This window comes from Motacilla alba, chromosome 3 (genome assembly GCF_015832195.1).
Source record: "Motacilla alba alba isolate MOTALB_02 chromosome 3, Motacilla_alba_V1.0_pri, whole genome shotgun sequence".
NCBI classification, from domain to species: domain Eukaryota; kingdom Metazoa; phylum Chordata; class Aves; order Passeriformes; family Motacillidae; genus Motacilla; species Motacilla alba.
The window spans coordinates 74911722-74933184 of NC_052018.1; positions in this window are offsets into that span (position 1 = coordinate 74911722).

Below are 21463 nucleotides of genomic sequence, written 5' to 3' on the forward strand. Positions count from 1 at the left end.
TCGTAAGTCGTGAAGAAAAGTTTGCTGATGCTTTTGAAGTATTGTTAATTCTGAAAATATATTTTTCAGGTGCTCCTCTATGAACTGTATTCATAGAATATGTGATTTTTCTTATTTGGATTTGTCTCCAAAAATTATTTGTGAGCTACACTTGATGTTTGCAGATAGATTCCTCGTTGAAAATAGATCCCAGCTAGACCTTCTAGATATTTAACTTATTCAACATTAAAGATATGAGTGTGGGTTGCTGTTCTCTCTCTGCTTTCGTAGAGCTTAATAGTTACATGTGCATACACAAAATTGTTGTTGCTTTCCTGCCCATCTTCAGCAGAATTATGGGAAGTAATTGTGTCCTTTTTCTATGTTAGATAATTGTGTAATTACTTGGTGCTCATAGCAGGATAAAAATGCTTTTGTATGTCTTCTAGGTGTAGAATCACAGGTTGGAAGAAACTTGCTTTCTGACAGTAAAACAGATTAATTTTGAGTATGAACATATGCAAGAAGAAGATGTAATTTTACACAATATTTTTACACAGTCACTTTCTGGACCATTGAACAATAAAAGCTACAAAGTTGCTTGCCTAAATGAGATCAAGTGGATTGGACTGACTGATGTTAGCAAAGATCATTTACCTCTCACATTGCAGATGAATACATAGAGGTTCAGAAAAGCAGGTTTTGGTTTTCTTTCAGTTAGGTTTTTGTACTTCAACAGACTGGTACACTAAAAGAAAATGTACTTTGATATCTAGTTTAAATTTTCATCTGCAAATACTTTCTGAACAGAAACCTGATGTCTTAATTAGATTTTTAACTGTCTAGACTCATAGATCTAGGAAATAAAAATTTTCTCTCTTTCAGCTTCTGATCTTCATCAGTCCAAGTTAATTATTCCAACTGTATCTGTTTCCGATGGTTTTGCTATTTTCTTCCTCCACTAATACTGACAGCTTAAATATTGTCAATTTTAACTATATCTAGACCATAGGAAGGGGCTTATCCTTTCTGAGGGCAGTTTTATCATTATTTCTAGAATTCAGGAAAGCATTAGATTACTTTGTTTACATTTACTAATCAGTGCATATTTTTTTTCATCCAGCCTGTATTTGTTGCTTCTCTTTACTGCTCATTTACATACTCTGAAATCTTTTGCAGAGATTCGTAGCCAACGGGATAATTGGGCTCAGCCTTTGAAATTTTATATCTCTGGATGTCAGAAAAATTTACCACAAGACATCAAACTATAGAAATGGGTTTATATGATAATAGACAAATTTATATTTATATTTTATATTTGTATTTGTATTTATTTAGATATATATGTAGTGAAGTTGCTTTTCGGTCATAGCAGTCCCATGAAGGCAAGGCAAGCAAGGCATACTGTAAAAAGCTCTACTTCTACTTCACTGTATTTCAGAAGCTCCTTGGAGAGGCACAAATGAATAAAAAGTATCTTGGTTGCTTTCAAGAATTATAATGATTCCTTTTTAGAAACTGGTGAATTATTTGAATGTTTTCTGATAAAGAGACAGGTAGGTGGTGGTTAGAGGACCATTAGACTGGACAAATTAAAGGAAACATTCTCCCTCCCCAAATAATTTTCCAAGTGGCAAAAAAAAAAAATCCCCAACACTGAGAAAACCTGAAAAATCTGCAGTATTTATTTTATTCATATGAAATTTTGATTATTGAAATTGTAATATCAAAGGACCCCTGAAGGACAGCTGGTCCAACCCCTACTCAGCAAGGCACAACTTGGAAATTACGTTGTGTTGCTCAGAGTTCTGTGCATCATTGTTTCCACGTAGATAATACTGCTTGTTTTAACTCACAAAATAATGTGCTATAAATTGGTTAACTTTTAAATAATTGCAGATTTTTCTGGTATTGGAGCTCTGATGCATCTGAAGGTTCTTCAGTACTTTTCTGCCTTTGACAGACTTCAGAAATTTGGGCAATAATAATGCTGAAGACAGAAAGTATTGAAGGTGTTGTTTAGTAAGCAAGAAGAAAGGCTATAGCTTTAGGGTACAGGAGTAATATTTCAAATTAAACAAATTTGTACAAAGAAATACAAAGAAATAAATAGATATAATGAATACAAAGAAATATGTACACTTCAAGTCTTATTATAATGTGGTTGATGCAGCATATTTGACTGCAGGATAAAGGTCCAAAAGAAAAGGAAGGTAAGAAGAAGAAGAAGTAACTGCACAACACAATAGTTTTTGAAATGAAATTACTTAATTTAAAATAGATATCTATTACAGAAAAAAACCTGAAAGATTGACATGTAGAAGTAATAAAATTTTTAAAGCCTAAAAATATATTGCTTTTTGTTATGAAAGAGAATATTTGATTCTCCTGCAAATGTCTCTTTTCTTTTTCTACCAGACCTGTGGTAAATGTGATGGGGGAAAAATGTTGTCCTCCCACAAGTCTATCAATTAATATCCCGATTACGTTCATAGCGTTGACTGCTTTGGAAAAGATCCAAGGTGATCACCACAGTGAGACATGCTGGGACCTATTTCTTTATTGTCATGGGTTTGTCAAGGTAGAATATTTGGGCTAAGGCTGTGAGTGTTGTTCTCCTCAACCTCTGGGCTGGACTTACTATCTAGTACAGGCTCTGGCCAGCTCCTTTGGAACCCTGTCTAAGTCACTTATTTGCTTGCAGTGGTCCTGCAATGAGCTATTTATGGCTTCTAAAGCTCTTCCTTGGCTTCCCTTTTTATGGTCCTAAAAAGGGCTAAGCAGATGTGATGGGAAAAATGGCCAGACTCCTCCCTGGATCTACAGTGTTTCTGCTGGAGTAGAAGAAGTTGTCATTACTATCTGTTTGGACTTTGTTCTAGCAGGGAAGAAAAGGAGACCATCATCTCAGTGGACTGTGGGGAAGAATAGAAAGCAAGATGAGGTTGTAGATATGTATTGCTAGATGAAGAGAAGGCTTGGACTTTAAAGTCAGGTGCAGCACCTCAGCTACAAACTTCACCCATGATTTTGGTAAATCATATAATCTTGAAACTCTTATCTGTGAAATGTGACAGATAGAGCTGCCTCAGTGAAGCACAGTGTGGATAAAGATCATTCATGTGAAGCATTCAGGTGTTGATATGGCATTGATGACATTATCAAAATTGATGTAGTGAGAGTCCCATTGCATTCTGGAGTACAAGCTCTATATTCTAAATCTTTGGGAGGGAGAAGGAAAACTGCTTGAAGGAGTAGTGCCTTACTGTAAATGAAAGATAACTTACTGGATGATGAGAAAAGGTCAAAGAGAGCTAATTTAAAGTTGTGATCTTTTCAGGATTCTCTTTGGCTGGTTTTCTTTAATGTGTTAGAAGCATACCTTCCCTTTTCCTTACAACTCTGAAATAGAGGCATAACACTATATGAAAGAAGGTAAAGTTGTCTTTCCACAGCAAAGCTTCTACAGTTACAGCATCAGATATTTTGTGGCTTGTGATTTCTGGAATGTGGTGCAAAAGCATTGATGCTTTTTTCCTTGTAGATCCCAGGAATCTTTTGTCCATCCCTTGGAAAATGTTTCGGTCAGTGCAAAGCTTAGCATAAGCTCGAGTCCTCTTAAGTCTTTATGAAAGTAAGCGCATTTTGTTATAGGGAATGCTGGTGCTGTGCACTGCTCTGTACTGCCATACATGAGAGTTGGCTGCTTGCCTGGAAATATGATACTCGTGTAAGGACACACGGTGGCTGGTGCAAGGGAGAAAGACAAGGTCGATAGCCTCTGCCGCTACTCCAGAAGGTCAGCTTTATTCACGGGAACAGCAGCAGGTTGCTTCAGCTTACTTATGTTAACCACCTTTTCAGTCCTTTCCGTACTGAGTAGGACTATTTAAAACTTCAATAGAAATCTGCATTCAAAGAAGACAGCTAACTTTTTATTGCATAACTTAAAGATATCACTGATCTTTCTCCCTCCCCCACACAGACAGAGCTGTCAAATTGAAAACGTTTTCAGCGTGGAGCACAAGCCTACTCCTTTCAAAGCTCATCAGAATTAACTTCAGAACACTTTGAGGAAGAGAAATGCTGCAGAGAAACAGCTGCAGCATGTTTGATCCTCCTTTCTTTTGGGGGACCTGTGGAACTGTCAAAGCTTAGATCTCTGAAAGGTGGTGATTATTAAAAAGCAAAATTGAGCACAGCTAATTGTGAAATAACTCTTTCTTGATTGGGCTCTGTTCAATAGTCAGTTGATGGAGGAAAGCAGATTTACAGAGGAAGTTGCTTTACTGCTGGCGTGGATTCTTGGAGTGCTCATATGGTGTGTGTTCTCTGAGAAGAGAGAAGTTAGAGCAGAAGTTTCATCCATGTTAACAGAAGTGCTGGGAAGAAACATTTAGCTACATTGGTCAGTAGATTACATATTCAGCTCCCTTGCACAAGTCCTACCAACTCAGTTCAGAGGAGCTGCAGAGAGACTGCTGAATGATGAAGGCTTGTGTTGATTGATGTCAAATTATAGAAGGGAGAATATTCTGGATGCCTTGCATCTCAGCTTAGGCACCATCCTGAGGCTTCACTCCTCCAGTTTAGTCTCTTGCTCTGAATTGCCCTCTAGGGTGTAATTTCCTCTCACATGTACAGCATATAGAGTCTAGTAAGAACTGCCCTTCCCAAATCAGTCAGTGGTGTTTATTCAGCAATAATGCTTCTCTTTTTTGGAATGATTCTTGCCCTTTCCTCTTCCAAGGAGCTCTCCAGCTGAGAGATGTCCCCCATATTACTTGTTCATGTCTCCTCCTTACTTGAAACAGTACAGTGTATAGTGTTTGCGGTTTCTCATGCTGTCTTGTGGTGATTTTCTGTAGGTTGTCTGATCAAGGATGACTATTAATGGTGCAACCAAAAATTCTCTTGAAGGATGCATTCCAGTCACGAAAGACTTGACTTTTCAAACTACACCCTTGCTAACCTATACTAAGTACTATTTGAGAGAAAATTCTCTTTTTTTTTTTTTTTAAGACTGCAGCAGTTTGATTTGGGCTTAGAATGGGTTTAGATGGGGAGAGCTAGAAACAGATATTTATTTTAAAATAGATCTCTCTTCTATGAATTAAGATGTGACACCTCTAAGTTATAATCTGAACTTTTGGTAGATCAAGCACTTCTGTGATTTTTTTCTTTAATAGAAAGATTAATGTCTGAAAACTGGATTAATAAATAAGAAGGCATACTTATATAGCTGGTATTTGTAAGAAAACATCAACAGCTGGGTGTATAGCACAGCTGTTCTTTAGCTTTCCAAGCCCAAACAATTTTGGTTAATGGAAGCTTGCCCAAGACACATTACTAAACATATATTGGGAGATAAGGAACAGTTCACTTTTCCTTTACACTTTTATCTTTCTTTTGTTATTGTAAATTCATCCAGGTAATTGGGCAGCCATTAGAGTTGGGATGGGGAATCCGGCAGGAAAGGTTTGGTATCAGGGCAGTCATTCATTTCTTTACAGGTTACTTGTTCAAGGACAATGTCTACAGCTCAGCAGTGAGCTGGAACAAATTCTCCATCATGAGGGGAAAAGAATGCTGCCCAAATGCCTTCCTAATGAGAGCAAAACAGAGGGAACCTGAGACAAATTCAGAACCTGATTGACAAAGCAGGAGAACCAGTGTAGAAAGTGAAGCAATAGGAGCTTGGCAAGAGGCAGCAGAAACCCTCCCTGAGTGCATTTGCTACACAAAGCTGTTGAAATGTTGCTCCCTTTCTAGGGATAATGCAGCAGCCTTTTTAATGATGGTTGTTGCAGATAATATGGCAGCTGTGATGAAATATAACCCAGGCAGTGAAGCAGAGAGAGCTTCAGACTTGCTGGAGTTTAAGAGAGGAGGGATAAGCACCAGAGAGGATAAGCGGCATGCTGAAAAGAGCTGAAGGACATCCAGTAATGAGAACGGTAGAAAATTATGCAGAAAAATTGGAAGTAAATAATGGGCCCCAAAAACATTTTGAGTTTTTTTTCCTAATAAAACTTTCCAGATTCACAAGAAGTTTTGTGAACCAGAGCATTCCATGTGCCAATTAATTCAGGAATAGTGTAGTATGTTATGACACAAGAGTTCCTAAAGATTTTTTAAATAGTTGGGATAATATCAATCAATGTGCACTTCAGGGAAAGAAACAATTTTCTCCTCTAATAAGGTAAAAGATTTCTGCTTGTAAACTTACTTATGGTCTCATGTCTTCCAGAAGATCCCTCTGACACCTTGGACAGAGTTCTCAGGGCTTCGTCCACTGCCATCCCAGCAATGCAGGAGCTTCTTGCAGTCTAAAGTACAGTTTTCCATGCAATTTTTCCATTTTTCATGTCGGCTTATAGAAAACTGAACTCACCATTGGAATGCATAGAAAATTTGTGGTGGGACTGAAAACTGTCTTGAAGGTTTAAGATCTTATGAACCTTAGTGCTTTACTTGTTCTTACTGTGTATAAAATTTTATGAACATGCTCCAGCTCATAGAGTGGTAAACAAATTTTACTACATTAATGTGTATATACAGAAGTAGCAGAACTGAACAGGTCATAAAATATTCTGTTTGATTTTCTAAATATTGCATTAATTTTAAAATCATAAAGAGCATGGATATAATGTCACAATGCTTTTCCTTCTAATGCATAGCAAATTGGGGATTTCACTTCAGCTATTCCAGGCATCCTGAAATCTTGGTCATTTTATTATATTTATTATTTATTATTATTGTTATTTTTATTTTTATTATTTATTATTTTATCATTCTCAACTATAAATTTAATTGATTTTCCTGTCCTGATGGGCTATGAAAATTGGCAGGGCCTTCAGGTAAATATGAAATACCCATTTGGTAGAACTCAGAATCAGGCCAAGGTCGAAAGAGTATCAAAAGCAAAATATTTCCAATCACAGGCATTATAGTATGAGTATTCAAGTATTTCTGTTTTGTTTTACTGTATAGAGTAAATTTTAGTAGCCTGTATTCAAGATGGAGAAATGGATTATGGGATAAAATTTCAGCATATCACGATCTTGGTCAGATGAACTTTGTTGGAAGTTGGTGTGATGCTGAATTCGCCCTTCTGCTCAATCCAAATACTAGTCATCATTTCCATAGTGTGTAAATGTTCATTGGGATGATGACATTTCATTCCCATCTTATCCCAGCTCACGTTACTGCTTTTGGAATATCTATTGTAACTCTTATCCTTCCGTACACTGTGCTGTCGTCACCACTGCTGTGGATAATCCACTACTATTTGGCAAGAAAACTGTTTATCCATTCTGTGTTAGGGTAGATAGCTGAAGTAAAAGCTGGAGGAGGAGTAGGCACAAAGTGTAGTACATTGTGTTTGTTCTCCAGTGCATTAACATGCTAGCTGAGCTAACAAGGAGGAGATGACCAAGTGTTTTGGTCATTAGACTAATTTTGTCATGGGGTTTGATGACATACTACCAGATAAACTACAAGGATACTGTGACCAGAAAGTAGTAAAGACCATGTTCCTGTAGATTTCATAACTATCCTGCGCTTTTTCCGTAGTTTGTCATGTGGAGAATCTCTTACACCCTGAATACTAACCTTGATCAGCTTGAATTGCTGCGTTAAAATAGGAATGTTTATGGCTCAGTGTCTCAATTTCCCCCTTTTTGACTATCTTTGTTTTGACTGCTAATGGCTCATGCAACAGCCATTTTTGATACCACAAGCCCCAGTGTTCTGAGGAACAGCACAAGCAATATTTATGCTGCAATCTTACTTCTTTAGAGTTTGAGGTTGTTTGGTTTTTTTCACTCTGTTTTTCAGGGTATGTTAGTTTATTTCATTAGCTGTTTATGCTAGGAAAAAACAAACCAAAACTAATTTCCCTATCCACCCGCAGGAAAAAGAGAGACAAGAAAATTTTCAAGGGAAACTTAATCTGTCTGTCTCTCCAAAAGCTAAATTAGCAAGTACAAAAGATTGGACTAAAGCTTGTTGCAACTTGTATAACCATTTACTACTTCAAATGCACTGCTTCCATTTGATTCTTCTTTACTAAGAGCTACTCATCATACTCTCCCTGCTTTTGTTCTTGCTTATGAGCAAGAAATCATAAAGCTATGACTTTCTTCAATACTTGTGCATTTGCCAATTTTTGAATTATTTTTCCCCCTAGACTAAGTAGTGTCTCTCTTGTCCAGCTCAGCCCTATGATGGCAATGGTTTTCATTCTGCTGTCTTCTAGGTAGTTCTTGGGAAGATGCACTGTACTCCTTTCACCTAAGCATTTCTTATGGTCAAACAGAAGAAAGGGAAGAAAAGCCAAAACCCCCCAAACCATCAAGGTTTGATGGTAAAGGCATAGTTAATATTAAAAAAAAATTGGAGAGAATACTTCTTGCAGCTTCATTTCTGACATTGTGTCTTTCTGTGTGTTTGACAGCAGCCTTCATGTCACTGAGCACACATGCTGCTTTGCCGCCCCTGACTCAGGGATTCCCCGTCCCTGCCTGCATGGGAGCCTGCCAGCTGACCCTGCCTCTGTGCTGCCAGTGTGCAGCCAGCCCGGGAGTTTGTGGTTGAGAGTAGGCAGTGATTGACTGTACCCAAGAAGCATTGAAGAAAGTTAAACAGCAGGAAGAACCAGAGTTTTATCTTATTTTATTTTTGTTTGGCTTAGTTTTTTTGTCCTAACTCTGATAAGGAAGACTGAAGTAATCGCAATCTGGGGAAGGATGCAGTCCTTATATTCCTGTGTTACTGATTAGGAATGATGTAGAATGATGCATGCTTATGGAGAGGGAACATCTAGACATTTTATTAAGGGCTTTCACAAGGTTCACTGAGATTAATGTTGTGATCAACAAATGGTTATTTACTACTGCTCCTAATATATTCCTTTCTGAATGAATATTCATTGTGCCAGCAAGCAGCTGTGGAAATAACAGGAGTTTGTCTGGATTCAGGTTTCTGTTGCAAGCTGTGCTGAAGCTTTTTCTCCTAAAAGAAGTTTCACTTTTTTAAAGCAATGGAAAATGCAAGGCAAGTTCAAGTGAGATCTCAGATATTTATTAGCATTAAACAAGAGTATTAGGTTCCTTCCTTCTGAATTTCTCCTGGCCACAGTGTGCTCTCTAAGGTCTTACATTCGCGAATATTCTGTTTGAGAAATCCAAATGCAAAAAAGGAATGCATTATTCTGTAATTCTTTTTCCAAATAACAAATATTTCCTTACTCTATCACCTTATTTATGGAACTAAATGTTCTCTAGCATTTTTCAAGCCTCCAATACATTTAAAAAACTCTTGTTAGTCTTAATATTCCTAGCTATTTGTGCTTCATTATTCCTTCATGCGCTTCAAGTACCATCATTAGAGTCCTTTGATTTTTCTTTTTAGAAGTAACAATGCTGTAGTTTTATGCTCCCTGTAATTTTTAGAGCTCCATTTTTGCTTGCAATTAACTTAACCAACTTGTCACTCAGACTTACTGGCTTTGAAATTTTGTGCTTAATTTTGCATAATGGTACACACTCCCCCTGAGCCACCTTCATCATGTCTTTAAAGTTTAGCTGAACTTTAACAACTTACCAACATTATCACTAATAAGCTTTGCCAAGTTATTTAATTCTTAATTTTCAGATTGCACAGTTTCTTCAAATTTCTAACTGAATGCCCTTCAAGAACTGCATCAGATGGTAAATTGCAATCCTGAAGCAGTCCCTTACTCTGAGCGCATCTCTGCCGTGTAAAACATTTTAAAAACTCTTTTGCTTTCTATTATCTGCAGCTCAGAATGCTGTGAAAGCAGAGCTTCTGCAGGACTTGGAGCCGTGTTCCTCATGGGATCTTTGAATACTGTGTTCTTCTGAGGTAAATTTAAATTATTTAGGTGCATTTTCTAACCTCACAGCAGTAATTTGTTCAGCGGTCCCTGCTGTGTCTCCTTCCTTCATTCAGCAGTTTCTGCACAAACCTGGGGATGAACTGCAGTGGCATAAGGGTCTGCTCTGAAGGTAGTTACAATAGTCAAAACCAGCTGAAGGCATACCCAAAGGTTTGGTTATAGTTCACCTCTGTTGTGGTTTAACACCAGTTAGCAGCCAAGCCCCACTCAGCTGCTCTCTCATTCCCCCACCAGCAGTCTTGGGGAGAGAATCAGCAAGGTAAAAGCTGAAAAGCTTGCATGTAGAGATGAAGACAGTTTAGTAGGGAAGCAAAAGCACACACACAAGCAAAGGAAAGCAAGGAATTAATTCACTGCTTCCCGTGGGTAGGCAGGTGTTCAGCCACCTCCAGGGCCTTGTCATGTGCAGTGGCTCCTTGGCACTTTACATACTGAGCATGATGTCACATGGTCTGGAATATCCCTTTGGTCGGTTTGGGTCACCTGTCCTAGCTCTGTCCCCACTTAACCTCTCATTCACACCCCAGCTTCCTCAGCAGTGTGGCTGTAGGAAAAGCAGAAAAGGTTTTGGCTCTGTGTAAGCCCTGCTCAATGATAGCAAAAAGGTCTCTATATTATTAACGCTGTGTTCAGCATGGATCTGAAACCAGCCCCACATCAGCCACTGTAGAGAAAGTGACCTCCACTCCAGACAAAATCAGCACAAATTCACTGGCCTGAAATAGGCCTCCATTCTCTTGTGGTGATTTACAAAAGTTTAGTTAATATTAAACATGATAGATATGAGGTGTTGTTTGCCAGCTAGGGGCTAAGTAGAATTATCTTGGAGTTGCTTCACATGTGCTTTTCTTTAAATTGAAGACTATTCCTCCCCCTCCAACTTGTTGTGTAAAATATATACGTTCAGGTCACTAGTAGGGTTCTGCAGGGCTCCATCCTTGAGTCTGTGCTCTTCAACATCTTCATAAATGACTTGGACACAGGACTGGAAGGGATTCTAAGCAAGTTTGCCAATGATAAAAAAATTGGGAGGAACTGTTGAGTCCCTTGAAGGCAGTGCTCTGCTCTGCTTTGGGCACCGCAATGTAAAAAAGACATTAAAGTGTGTCCAAAAGACAGCCACAAGGATGATGAAGGGGAAGGTGTAGGAGGAACAGCTGAGGTCATTTGGTCTGTTCAGCCTCAAGAAGAGGAGACCGAGGGGTCACCTCATTGCAGTTACAACTTCCTCATGAGGGGAAGAGGAGGGGCAGGCACTGATCTCTTCTCTGTGGTAACCAGTGACAGGACCCGAGGGAATGGCCTGAAGTTGTGTCAGAGAGGTTTAGGTTGGATATTAGGAAAAGGTTCTTTACCCAGAGGATGGTTGGGCACTGGAACAGATCCCCAGGGAAGTGGTCTCAGCACCAGCCTGACAGAGTTCAGCAAGTGTTTGAACAATACCCTTGGGCACAGGGGTAGGCTCTTGCGGATAGTGCTGTGAAGGAGTTGGACTTGAGGATCTTTGTGGGTCCTTTCCAACTCAACATATCCTGTGATTCTGTAATCATAATCTGTCTGTTTCTTTTCTGCAGAGCTAAGTAAGCTGAACTCCCTGTAGTCTCCTCTTGGGATGTAAGCTTTCCAGTTCCTCTGTTTTTTGTAGCACCATTCTCCTGTTTGACTCTTTCCTTCTTACATGCAAGTAACCAGAATTACACACAATATTGCAGATGATAAATATGCATGTCAGATGTCTCCTTCAGCACACTTGAAAATCACATTTGCCTCTTTCAGGCTGCTTGATCCATGGTGGCTTACTGTTATCTCTGAGTTGATCCTGGGAGTAAACCTCTCCCCACCTTCTCCTCTGTCATCTCCAAACAATAAATTTCTCCTTTTGGATTCCGAAGTTTTTTTAGTTTGGTTTCATGTTACCGCATTTCATAATGTCTCTGAACACTCCAGTCTTTCCTGAATGATACCTCAGTCACATCAGTATTGGTCTTCTGAGCAGATTTCATCCTCTTGTGCATATTTTCATGCCAAAGTTATTAGAAAATGTTGCTGTCAATATTAGGTCTGCAGGAACTATATTAGACCTTCTGCAATTTGTAGAAAGGCTTTCATGGTGTCTGCTGTAGCTATCTTCCCCCATGTAATATAACAGTATCAGTATCTCTTTTACCAACTTCCTCTCATGGCATGCCACCAAATGCTTCCTTGATCTAGTCAATTTTATTTCTCAGAAAATTAGCTACCCTCCAAGAGAAACAGGCTATTCTGATACCATCTGCCTTTGATAAATGATAATGTATTAATTCCCCTTTTGTCTATGCCTTTAATTGTATGTTATGTTGGTTTTAAAGATTTTTTATACTACTGGCAATGAGCTAACAATATTTTAGGCCTTAAGTTTAATTTGCAGTAACCTTGGTCACGTGTTTTGCATTTTTAAATGGAGATGGTATGCTTGTTGTTCCCCAGTGATACATGAAGTATCATGTCTTCCTAGAGAGGAAATTCTAGAGGGAATTCCTTTCATTGTATTAAAAATTTATCATTCTGGATTTGGAATTTCTTGTGTCAGTTGTTTAAGTGTTCTGAAATGCAGATTCCCTCTTCCTTACTTTGTAAATTCCAGTAAGCACACGTAGGGTTCTTTCCATCTTAGATCTAGCATTCTCTCTTTTATGTTCTTTCATTTCTATAAAAATGCTGTATTTCAGTTCAGATCTGCATTACATTTAAACATCTCATTGATCTATGAAATCAAATAGGTTATCTGCCTTATCCATTTTAAGCAGGTTCAGGCATTACCTTGTAATGGCAAAAATCGAGACTACAGGTATGGTCACCAGCTTGTCTGGTGATGACAACAAAAAATATCTGTATTAACCTCACATAGTATTTACTGTCAATTGTAGTAGTAATTGTGGAATTTTTAGTTGGATTTATACTGGTGAGAAACTGGTGGACTCTTCATAGTGTTAACTTTTTGACTATGAACATGTTCAGTTGTTACTAATTCACTGCTGTACATGTAAGCATTAAAGTGTCATTACTTTGAGGTATTTATAGAAAAGGAAATTAAAATCTTCCAGAGATAAATCTGACTCCCATGTATCTGAGATGTAGCAAGAATTGTTGTTCATTGATTTGCCTTCTCAGGGTGAATTGTGTTTAGGCCTTTTTCTGGTCAATCTTTTGTCTTTTCCTTATTGGCAAACAATAATGTATTTCAGTAATATATAGGTGACAGACATGGGTCTGGATCAAACGATGATTTGTTTGGCCACATTCCCTGGAGGTCTTTGAATGCCACCACTCTGGTGGGATTAAATAATTTAGTGAGAGCATAAAGATGGTATGTTCTGTGTTATCTGTATTTCTGAACAGGCTATCACCTCTTATGCCAGATGGAGGGGTTCTAAGGATGTGTGTTTTCACTTCCAGATATGAATTACAATAATTAGCTGTGCTCTGGAGAGCTTTCCCTTTTGTTGCATAATTTTAACTTTCATCGCAGCTGTTAAGACCCTCTGTGATAATAAATATATATAGCTCTTTTATAATGGAGGACTCTTCCTTTCAGTGAGGAGTCTTTTGCAAGTTAGCTTTTTAAAATTTAATATGCTTCTTTTGCTGTGACAGTTCAGGTCTTTGAGATCCAGCAGGTTCTGTGGTGATTTTTTGTGTCATGTGGCCATTATTTAGAGCTGTTCTCACGTGCAGCATCCGCGTCAGAGCCAAGAATTCACAGAAATTATGTTTGGATATTATGTTCTTGCTGACTTCTCAAGTGATTTGCATGGGACCCCCTGGAATTTCTGCTGGAATTTCTATCAAGGACTGTCTTTGATTGCACTTGTGTAAATGAAGTTTATGACTCAGTTTCTGTGGTAATATTTCAACAATACATAAATTCCTTTGTAATGTACACTGAAACCAACTTTATTTAACACTTAGAGACTGAAACATGTTTTACTGTCACTTTCTTTTTGCCTAATGCAGTTATTGTTCAGTGAAGTAACTTCAAAAATATGCAGTGACCACATTTGAGTCAAATAGCAATCTTGTTGGATTTCAAATCCCTAACTAAAGGAAGAAACATCTGGTATGTGGGTGGGAAGCCAGTACCTAAAGTAGTTCTTCCAGGAGTTTAGGGAAATGGACAAGATGAATGCACTTAATTTTCAAACTGTTCTAATACAGGAATTTCTCAGGAGCATTACTTCTGTCAGAAGAAGCAGTTGTAGTAACTGTATCAGTACGATTTGTTACAAGTAACAAAGACTTTTATTTTCTATTTTTTTCCCTACACATTTATATAAACATCTGGAGAAATTATAGGATTTATTTTTGTCTGTCTAGTTATAAGTATTTTTCTGCTATACAGAAATTTCATTCATGTGTTGACAATAATCTCCTGGGGTTTGGGAGATCCACTTGGGAATTAGGCTGAAGGCCATGTGCCTGTTTGCCATTGTCTAAGAGCTTATAACTAAGTAGAAGGATCTTCAAAGTGATCTAAGAGTAACATAGTGCATATTATAACATATTTAAAAGATTTTGGAGTTTTGAGTCATTAGGATGTAACAGAACCAGGTTTCTGGGGTATTTTGTTGTTGTTGTTGTTTTTGTTGTTTTGTTTGTTTGTTTCTCTGCAACTACTGGAGCTAGAAGTTACTATTTTCTTAAGTGTCTGTTCAGTGTTACCCAATCACCTGACTGACCTGACTCCGGGAGCTGGGATTTGATAAATATACAGTTGTTATAACAGCTATGATAAAAATGCTGCACTGTGTACCAATATGTTGAGAGGAGGATATTAAAGCAGGCTATTTAAAATTTACTTCCATTAAGAAATTTAAGACATACAGATTATTGTCCCCAGCAGGGGAAAACTACTTTCCAATTGCAGTACTTATAGCTAAGTATCTCCTTTTCATCTGTTTGGCTTTTAACTTTTCTCACTGGCTGGCAGTGAAAGTTAAATCTTCTGCTTTAAATTAGATTGCTTTCCTTAAAATCAAGGGTGTTACACATATTTATGCATAGGATAAACAAAATAAAATAAGAACAAAATTTAAAAAAACTATTCTAAGCGGTATATTTTGCAGTTCGGTAATAAAAAAGGAAACTAAATCTACAAGCCAACAATATGAAGCACTTTTCATGGCAGCAATCCTCTTTGAAAACTTGTAAATAAAGTTTTTAAATTTTGGATTTCTTCTGGGTTTTGAAGAAAGCAAACAAGTATTTTTTATTTTCTTTCTTAATATTGCAAATTTCTAAGTGTTTATCATACTGATTTGAGTTCACAATGGTGCAACATTAAGGCATTTCAACTTTTTGAAACAATTTAGAAACAAATCTTTAAAAAAGAGAACATACCGTTTTTTTGTGGCTGTTCTGTTACAAAATCTTGAACTATTTAAAAGAAATATTTGTAATATGCTGCACAACTATTGTGGAACATTACTAGTCTGTTTTAAATTCTTCAGCCTCTTCAAAGACAGATGTTTACCTAACTTGTCCATTCTTTGAGGTATACTGTGAAGGGATATATTCCATTCTCCAGAATTTGTTGTGATATATTCAAGACATGTTATTCTCTTACTTTTTTTTCCCTACAATGCATTTTTCCTTTGGCTTTTGAAGCATGTGTGGATTTGGTGTGTATGCAATTACCTGGAGTTTGTAGTGTCCTAATGGAAATAGCATGATTTATATGTGCAAAAGAAAACTATTGATGGAGACAAATGACCTTCCTGTCATGTTCCAGTACAGTTTGTACACCTTTCATGAGGTCTGTTTTATGCTCTTCCTGAACCTTGACTTTGCCAAAAGTCTAAAATAAGAATATAAACTTCAGCCTAAAGGTTTTTGCTTTTTCATTCCCTGTTGCTTTTTATCCATCCCTCCTTCAGTCTGCAGAGTAAAATTGTACAGCTGACTATTTATGTAAAAAGCTTGTTAGGAAGGTTTACTTCTGCTTCAGTACAGCTAAGCCAGAGTTCAAGGAATTTAATCCCTCCATTTGGACAAATGGGTTTGAAAATTCACACCCCAAAGTAAGTGTGAGTTTAAATGTTACTGAAATGGGAGTTGGATTAGGATGTCCAAGCTGCATCTGAAGAAAAAAATTAGGAAGATGAGCAATAGCAAGAAATAAGTCAGATCCTTGAGGGTTTCAGTCGTGTGTGTATTTAAAAATATCACAATTTTCAGCAATTCCGTATTAAAGCTGAAAAACGTCCATTTTTTAAATTGACAAAGGGAGGTTTTTCTTCTGCTTTTCATACACTGACTTTTTTCCTTCCAAGATTCATTTCTGTAAAATTAAACTACTTTCTTCCAAGTACTTGGCCTGAGACAACTTGAAAATTGGAGTCAAGTTCTGGACTTGGTTTTCACTGGAACTGAGGAGGGGAAGAAGATGGGTTAAAATAATCAGGACTACTTAAGAACTTACTTTCTATCTCTAAGTCTAATGGGAGACTTAGATTCTCTGCTGCAAAAGTTTGAAAATTTCTGTTTTCCAAACTGATGAAGGATGCTCTGGGGGAGGGAGTTTGCGCTCTCCTGTGCAGAAGCTGTCCTAGTTTGACAGAGGTCTGAAATGTGTAGATCCCAACTCCCATGCGTGAGTGATGTAATATGGTCATTTTCCCCCATGTATCTAATTTTTTTTAATAATAGGGGACGTTTCAATGGCTGTTCCATGACTAGAGGCTTGGACATTTTTTCTGAAACAGAAAATAAGTAAATTCAATTCACCTTGGGATGTATAAAGGATTTGAAGTGGGTATTGAGATTGAAGCATGATCTGCATGTGTGAGTGCTCTGACCAGTCTCTTGCCAGTTTGATATTGAGTGAAGAGATGGGTTGCAACTTCTCAGAAGTTGTGAGTCCAGCCCTTGATTGCCCTTACATCATATGTGTGAGTGGCATATTTTTTGTTTCAATACAAGGACAGACTAGAAATGAGAAAGAGGGTTTCTTTTACTGGAAACTTCATTGTCTTTCATCATCTCTCTCTCTCACAAAAAAAAAAAAAATAAACTTCAGAGCTGTTTTAATCCAAGCACGAAAATTTTTGTTGTTATTCAACAAGTGAATTAAGGATTCAGAATTAAGTTCTTAATTGTAACAATATGAAAAAAGCCCAACCTTTCAGGAGAAGTGACTAGAGATGATTGTTGACAAAACTGCAGGAAGAAAGATTGCTGTAGTAGGAGAGTATCTTAGGATTTTAAGAGAGGAGCTTTTTGGTGGACAAGGAAGATGGGTTTTTTATACTGAAAATGGCCATGTGAAACCCCAGTTTTTAAGGCCAATGTGAGAAGATATGTTTGCCAAGCCTTTAGAATTTAGATACATCAAGTTTTGCATAGAAGGCTTAAAGATTTCTGGTATGTAAGCACTACAAAACCAGAGGTATGGAAATATCTATGTAGCTTTTAATAGCTGAAGTAATTTAAAGTTTTGTAGTGAAATGAAGTTTTTAATAGTGTTATCTGTAAATAGAGATCATTAATTTTAAATTAAATTGTGGAATTGAGAAAAGTAAGCTTTCCTTGAGATATTTAAACCAATATGCTTCATAAAAGTCAGGTAAATCTAACCAGATTAACCATGTTTTTTCCTAACAGCCATGGAAATTAAGTTTTTTACATGTTTCCTGTTTATGCATGTAGTGTGTTACGAACAAATGTGAAAACATTTCTCTTTTCATGAATAAGGTGCAGTCCAAGGTCCTGAGCCTATGGAGACTCTTACATGTGACTCACAGAATCATCCAGGACGTAAGGCCAGCAGGGGTGTTTGATTGCCTTGCGCGATTTGTTTTGTAATACGAATGGTTTCATGTTACCCATCTCAACTGTCCTGTACCGAGAAACATTTGTTTGGCTAAGCACATCTTCCAGAGAAGTGCTCAGACGTGATTCAAGTATCTCAAAGGGTGGAGAGTCTGCTGCTTCTCTTGGTAGCTCATTCCAGTGATTAATCATCTCCTCTGTTTAGAGTTTGCACCTTATTTTCAACTTGCATCTGGCTTCAGTTTTCAGGCTCAGGGCTGGTTCTCTGCTGCCCAAGCTGTTCCTCTTGAACTCTGAGCATCATGAAACATCTTAGTGGTTCTGGTGAAATGTCTCCTGCTCTTTCATACTTGTAAAACTCTCGGTGGGGTGTGTTTCTGCCTGTGTGTGTGCTTTGGGATAGAGCAAATTTGCTGTCCTTGAAAGCAGGAATTAAAATCAAATGTTCCTTAAAGTAGGTTAGGAGAAGGAGTATTTTTTATATTTCCTACCTACTGTATATTTGTGCAAAGACCAGCTGTGACCTAGCTTTGAATGGTTTTATTATGGAAAAATAATTAATTAGACTTTTCTTTACTGTGTGATAATTAAAATCAGCATTTGCATTTTACTTCTAGAATAAGGGTTAAGGGGAAACAATTTTTCTGTCTTTGCTGTTGAGCATTTCTTAGACATGCTTGGTGAAATATGAATCTGACCCAAATGTATCTTAATGGCACTTTGTGTATGTTACAAAACCTGTAGGACATGCCCTTGGCTGATTTATACTACATGTATAATTTCTTGTAGTTGATGTCTGTATTTACTCATCAGATAATTCATTCTTTATTTCCTTTCCAGATGCACACAAAGACTGCATTTTGTATTTGCATGCTCTTGGTTACTACTTGCAGTCCTGTATTTTTATACATTCTAGGTGTCAGGAAGGCATTTCCTTCACCACTTGGTTTGCTTCCACACATTCTTCATGATAATATTCTCTAGAGAGTGAGAGGCTTTTGACTCTTGAATTAAAACAATTTAGTTTTGTTTTAAAAACTTCTCTTGAAGTCTAATAATTTCTTTTAAACTGAGGATGATAATCTGTCGAGGATAGCCTCACCTCTAATCTATGTTAAAGAGAGGCATGGCTGACCTGCATCAAACATGAGGCATGCACTCCTTGCACACTTCTGCTAGTGGTAGTAAAATTCTGCTTAAACCTCCTGAAATATCTGCACTTGTCTATACTTTCATTGTAAGAGAGAGTAAAATTGCGCTTTTTTGCTAATAACTAATGGCACATATGGTTCATAATGTACAGCCCAAGTAAAACAGACACTGAGTAATAGGTAAGTAATTTGTGACACTTCACTATTGTGTTAAAGTATTATTGAATTCATAATCTCCTGTATATAATTAATTTCTTTTAAGAAAGCCTGATCATGAGATACATTGCTTAATATAATTTGTGCTATTTTTGCATGGATGAGAAGTTTTTAATGGTTCTCAGTTATATCTGAGCCATGACACTACAAGTGATTCACAGAGGTATAGACAGTAATGAAGCAGAATTTTGTGGGGCAGCTGCTTGTGCCCACAGTATTCAGTAGACGTGAGGTAGTTTTATCTCATGGGACCTATGCTGTCTATATTAAAGAAAACCTCACTGTGCCACCCATGCCAAGGTATTCCTGAGCCCAGTCTGAGGCCATGTCAAGTGAGCGAGGTCAAAAGAATGCTATTCAGCAGGAGTTTATGACGGGAGTGTTTAGGGACCTACGCTCCTAGGAGTAGCTTGATTGTCTCATATGACAACTTGTTTCCTCTTCCTCTTCTGGCCTCATTCTTAGGAGGAGCCACAACAGGCATGTGGTGAAGTACAACTTATGGCTTCCGTAGTCTGCCCTGCGAGGATGCCATCCCAGGAGCAGATGTTTTAGTAATACTTTGCTGGTTTAATATCTCCTCAGCTAACCTGCCCGGGATGTGGAACAACTGTGAGTTCCCTTGTGTGTTGAGTTCCCTAGATTATCCCACTACAGTTTGCATGTACCAAGAATTAAGGATTAGTCATTGTTATGTTCTTTAAAGAAAGGATCTGGTCTTAAATCTTGGTGTTCATAATTCACATCAAGCTGTAGTGCTGCACCTGATATACACTGTTCTGGAATGGGAGCATAAGATATTGCCAAATTCCTGATCAGCCTGGGGATTGATCAGATGGGAACTGGCTGTTCAGAATTCCTTCTGCCAGTGTTTAACTTGCGCATTGTTGTCCAGGTCACCAGCGTGTATATTTACTGAAGTGTCTGCATTATTTGGCATACATAATTGTTAAGAATGTGATGCTCAGGCAAGCTGAATTTTTCAAGTAGGTGGGTAAGCAGATTTTGTTCTAAAATGTGGTTCATAAACTGGGACCCCGAATCCGACATGCACAGAACAATTATTAGTAAAATACTGCATTCATGTGATGTTCTGCTATCTAAACTCCCGTACAAGGTTGAATCCTTTTGTGCTCTGAATTGCACAGAACATAATTCAAATGTCAGTTTGTATTTCAGAGTATACACTTAGGCTCTTACTAACAATTTGCTTTCAACTCCATTGTGTTGAAGGCCTGCCTGGAGAGAGAGGTGTTATTAATTAATCATTTATAACAAAATCGTGGATTTAGGCTGTGCCACATTGAAACTTCTCCAGCAAGGGCATGCATCTTTATGAAAACTCACTGAGAACGTTGCTGAAGAATGTACTTACAAAAGACAAAACTGAATGTTACATGAAATGAGACATCTTGTCAATGTATTTTACATGCTGCTTACAGTTGGCATTTGAAATTAATTGAAACAAGAGAAGTATGGTACATATCAAGGCAGTTTCTGCGTAAAATGAATATTTTAATAACTACTTGTTTTTGTTCTTTCTGACAGTCCTAGGGTCTTACCTGTTTCATTTTTGTGGGTTTTTTTGTTTTGTTGGGATTTTTTTTAAACTTCTTCTTCCACTTTAGTCAGTGGCAGTTGAAAAGAAATAATGACCAAATGTCATCTGTTTTCAGTATTATGTGATTAGTATGCAAACAAGCACATCAGAGCAGTATAATTCTCTCTGTCTGTGATAGTCTTCTGGCTTGCATTTCAGAAGTGTTTACATCTCTGTTGTAAAAAATACTTGACTACCCTGTCTCTATATCCATGTTAGGGCTTGGAAATGCATAAGAAGGGTGGAGTTGACTGAATTATTTGCATAGAATGTAGGAAAATGGAGCCTTGAAGTTGGAACCTGAATATTATTGCTTCTGTTTGCTTCTCTGCATTTTAACTAGAGAAATGCTACTGTTTTCTGATGGTGTTTCTCTTCCTAAAAGTTGTTCAGAATTTCAGTTAGTACATCCCATGTTATATAGTCGGTGGTAAGGTCCTTAAAGTCAAATCTGTTACCTTTCAGTAAGACTTCTGTTTAAATCTACAGGCTTTGGGCAAAAGGCTTGTATAGATTTCCTTGGGTTTTCTTTTTGCTGTCACACCTATACCTGTTGTTAGCTGAAAGATCATTTAAGCTGCTCAAGCTATGAGGTGCAGTAAGTGTTATGTTCCACCACAGACCAGCATGCAACAGCACAACCTAGCCCAAAGCAAAAACAGGTGATGGCCCCCTTGGTTCTTGCTGAAGAGGTGGCCATGGCTGGATCTGTAGCTGGGATGTGGGGCAGCAGGAAGAGCTGAAGAACTGCAGAAACTGAATGTGGGTTCTAAACCTGGATCTCCTAAT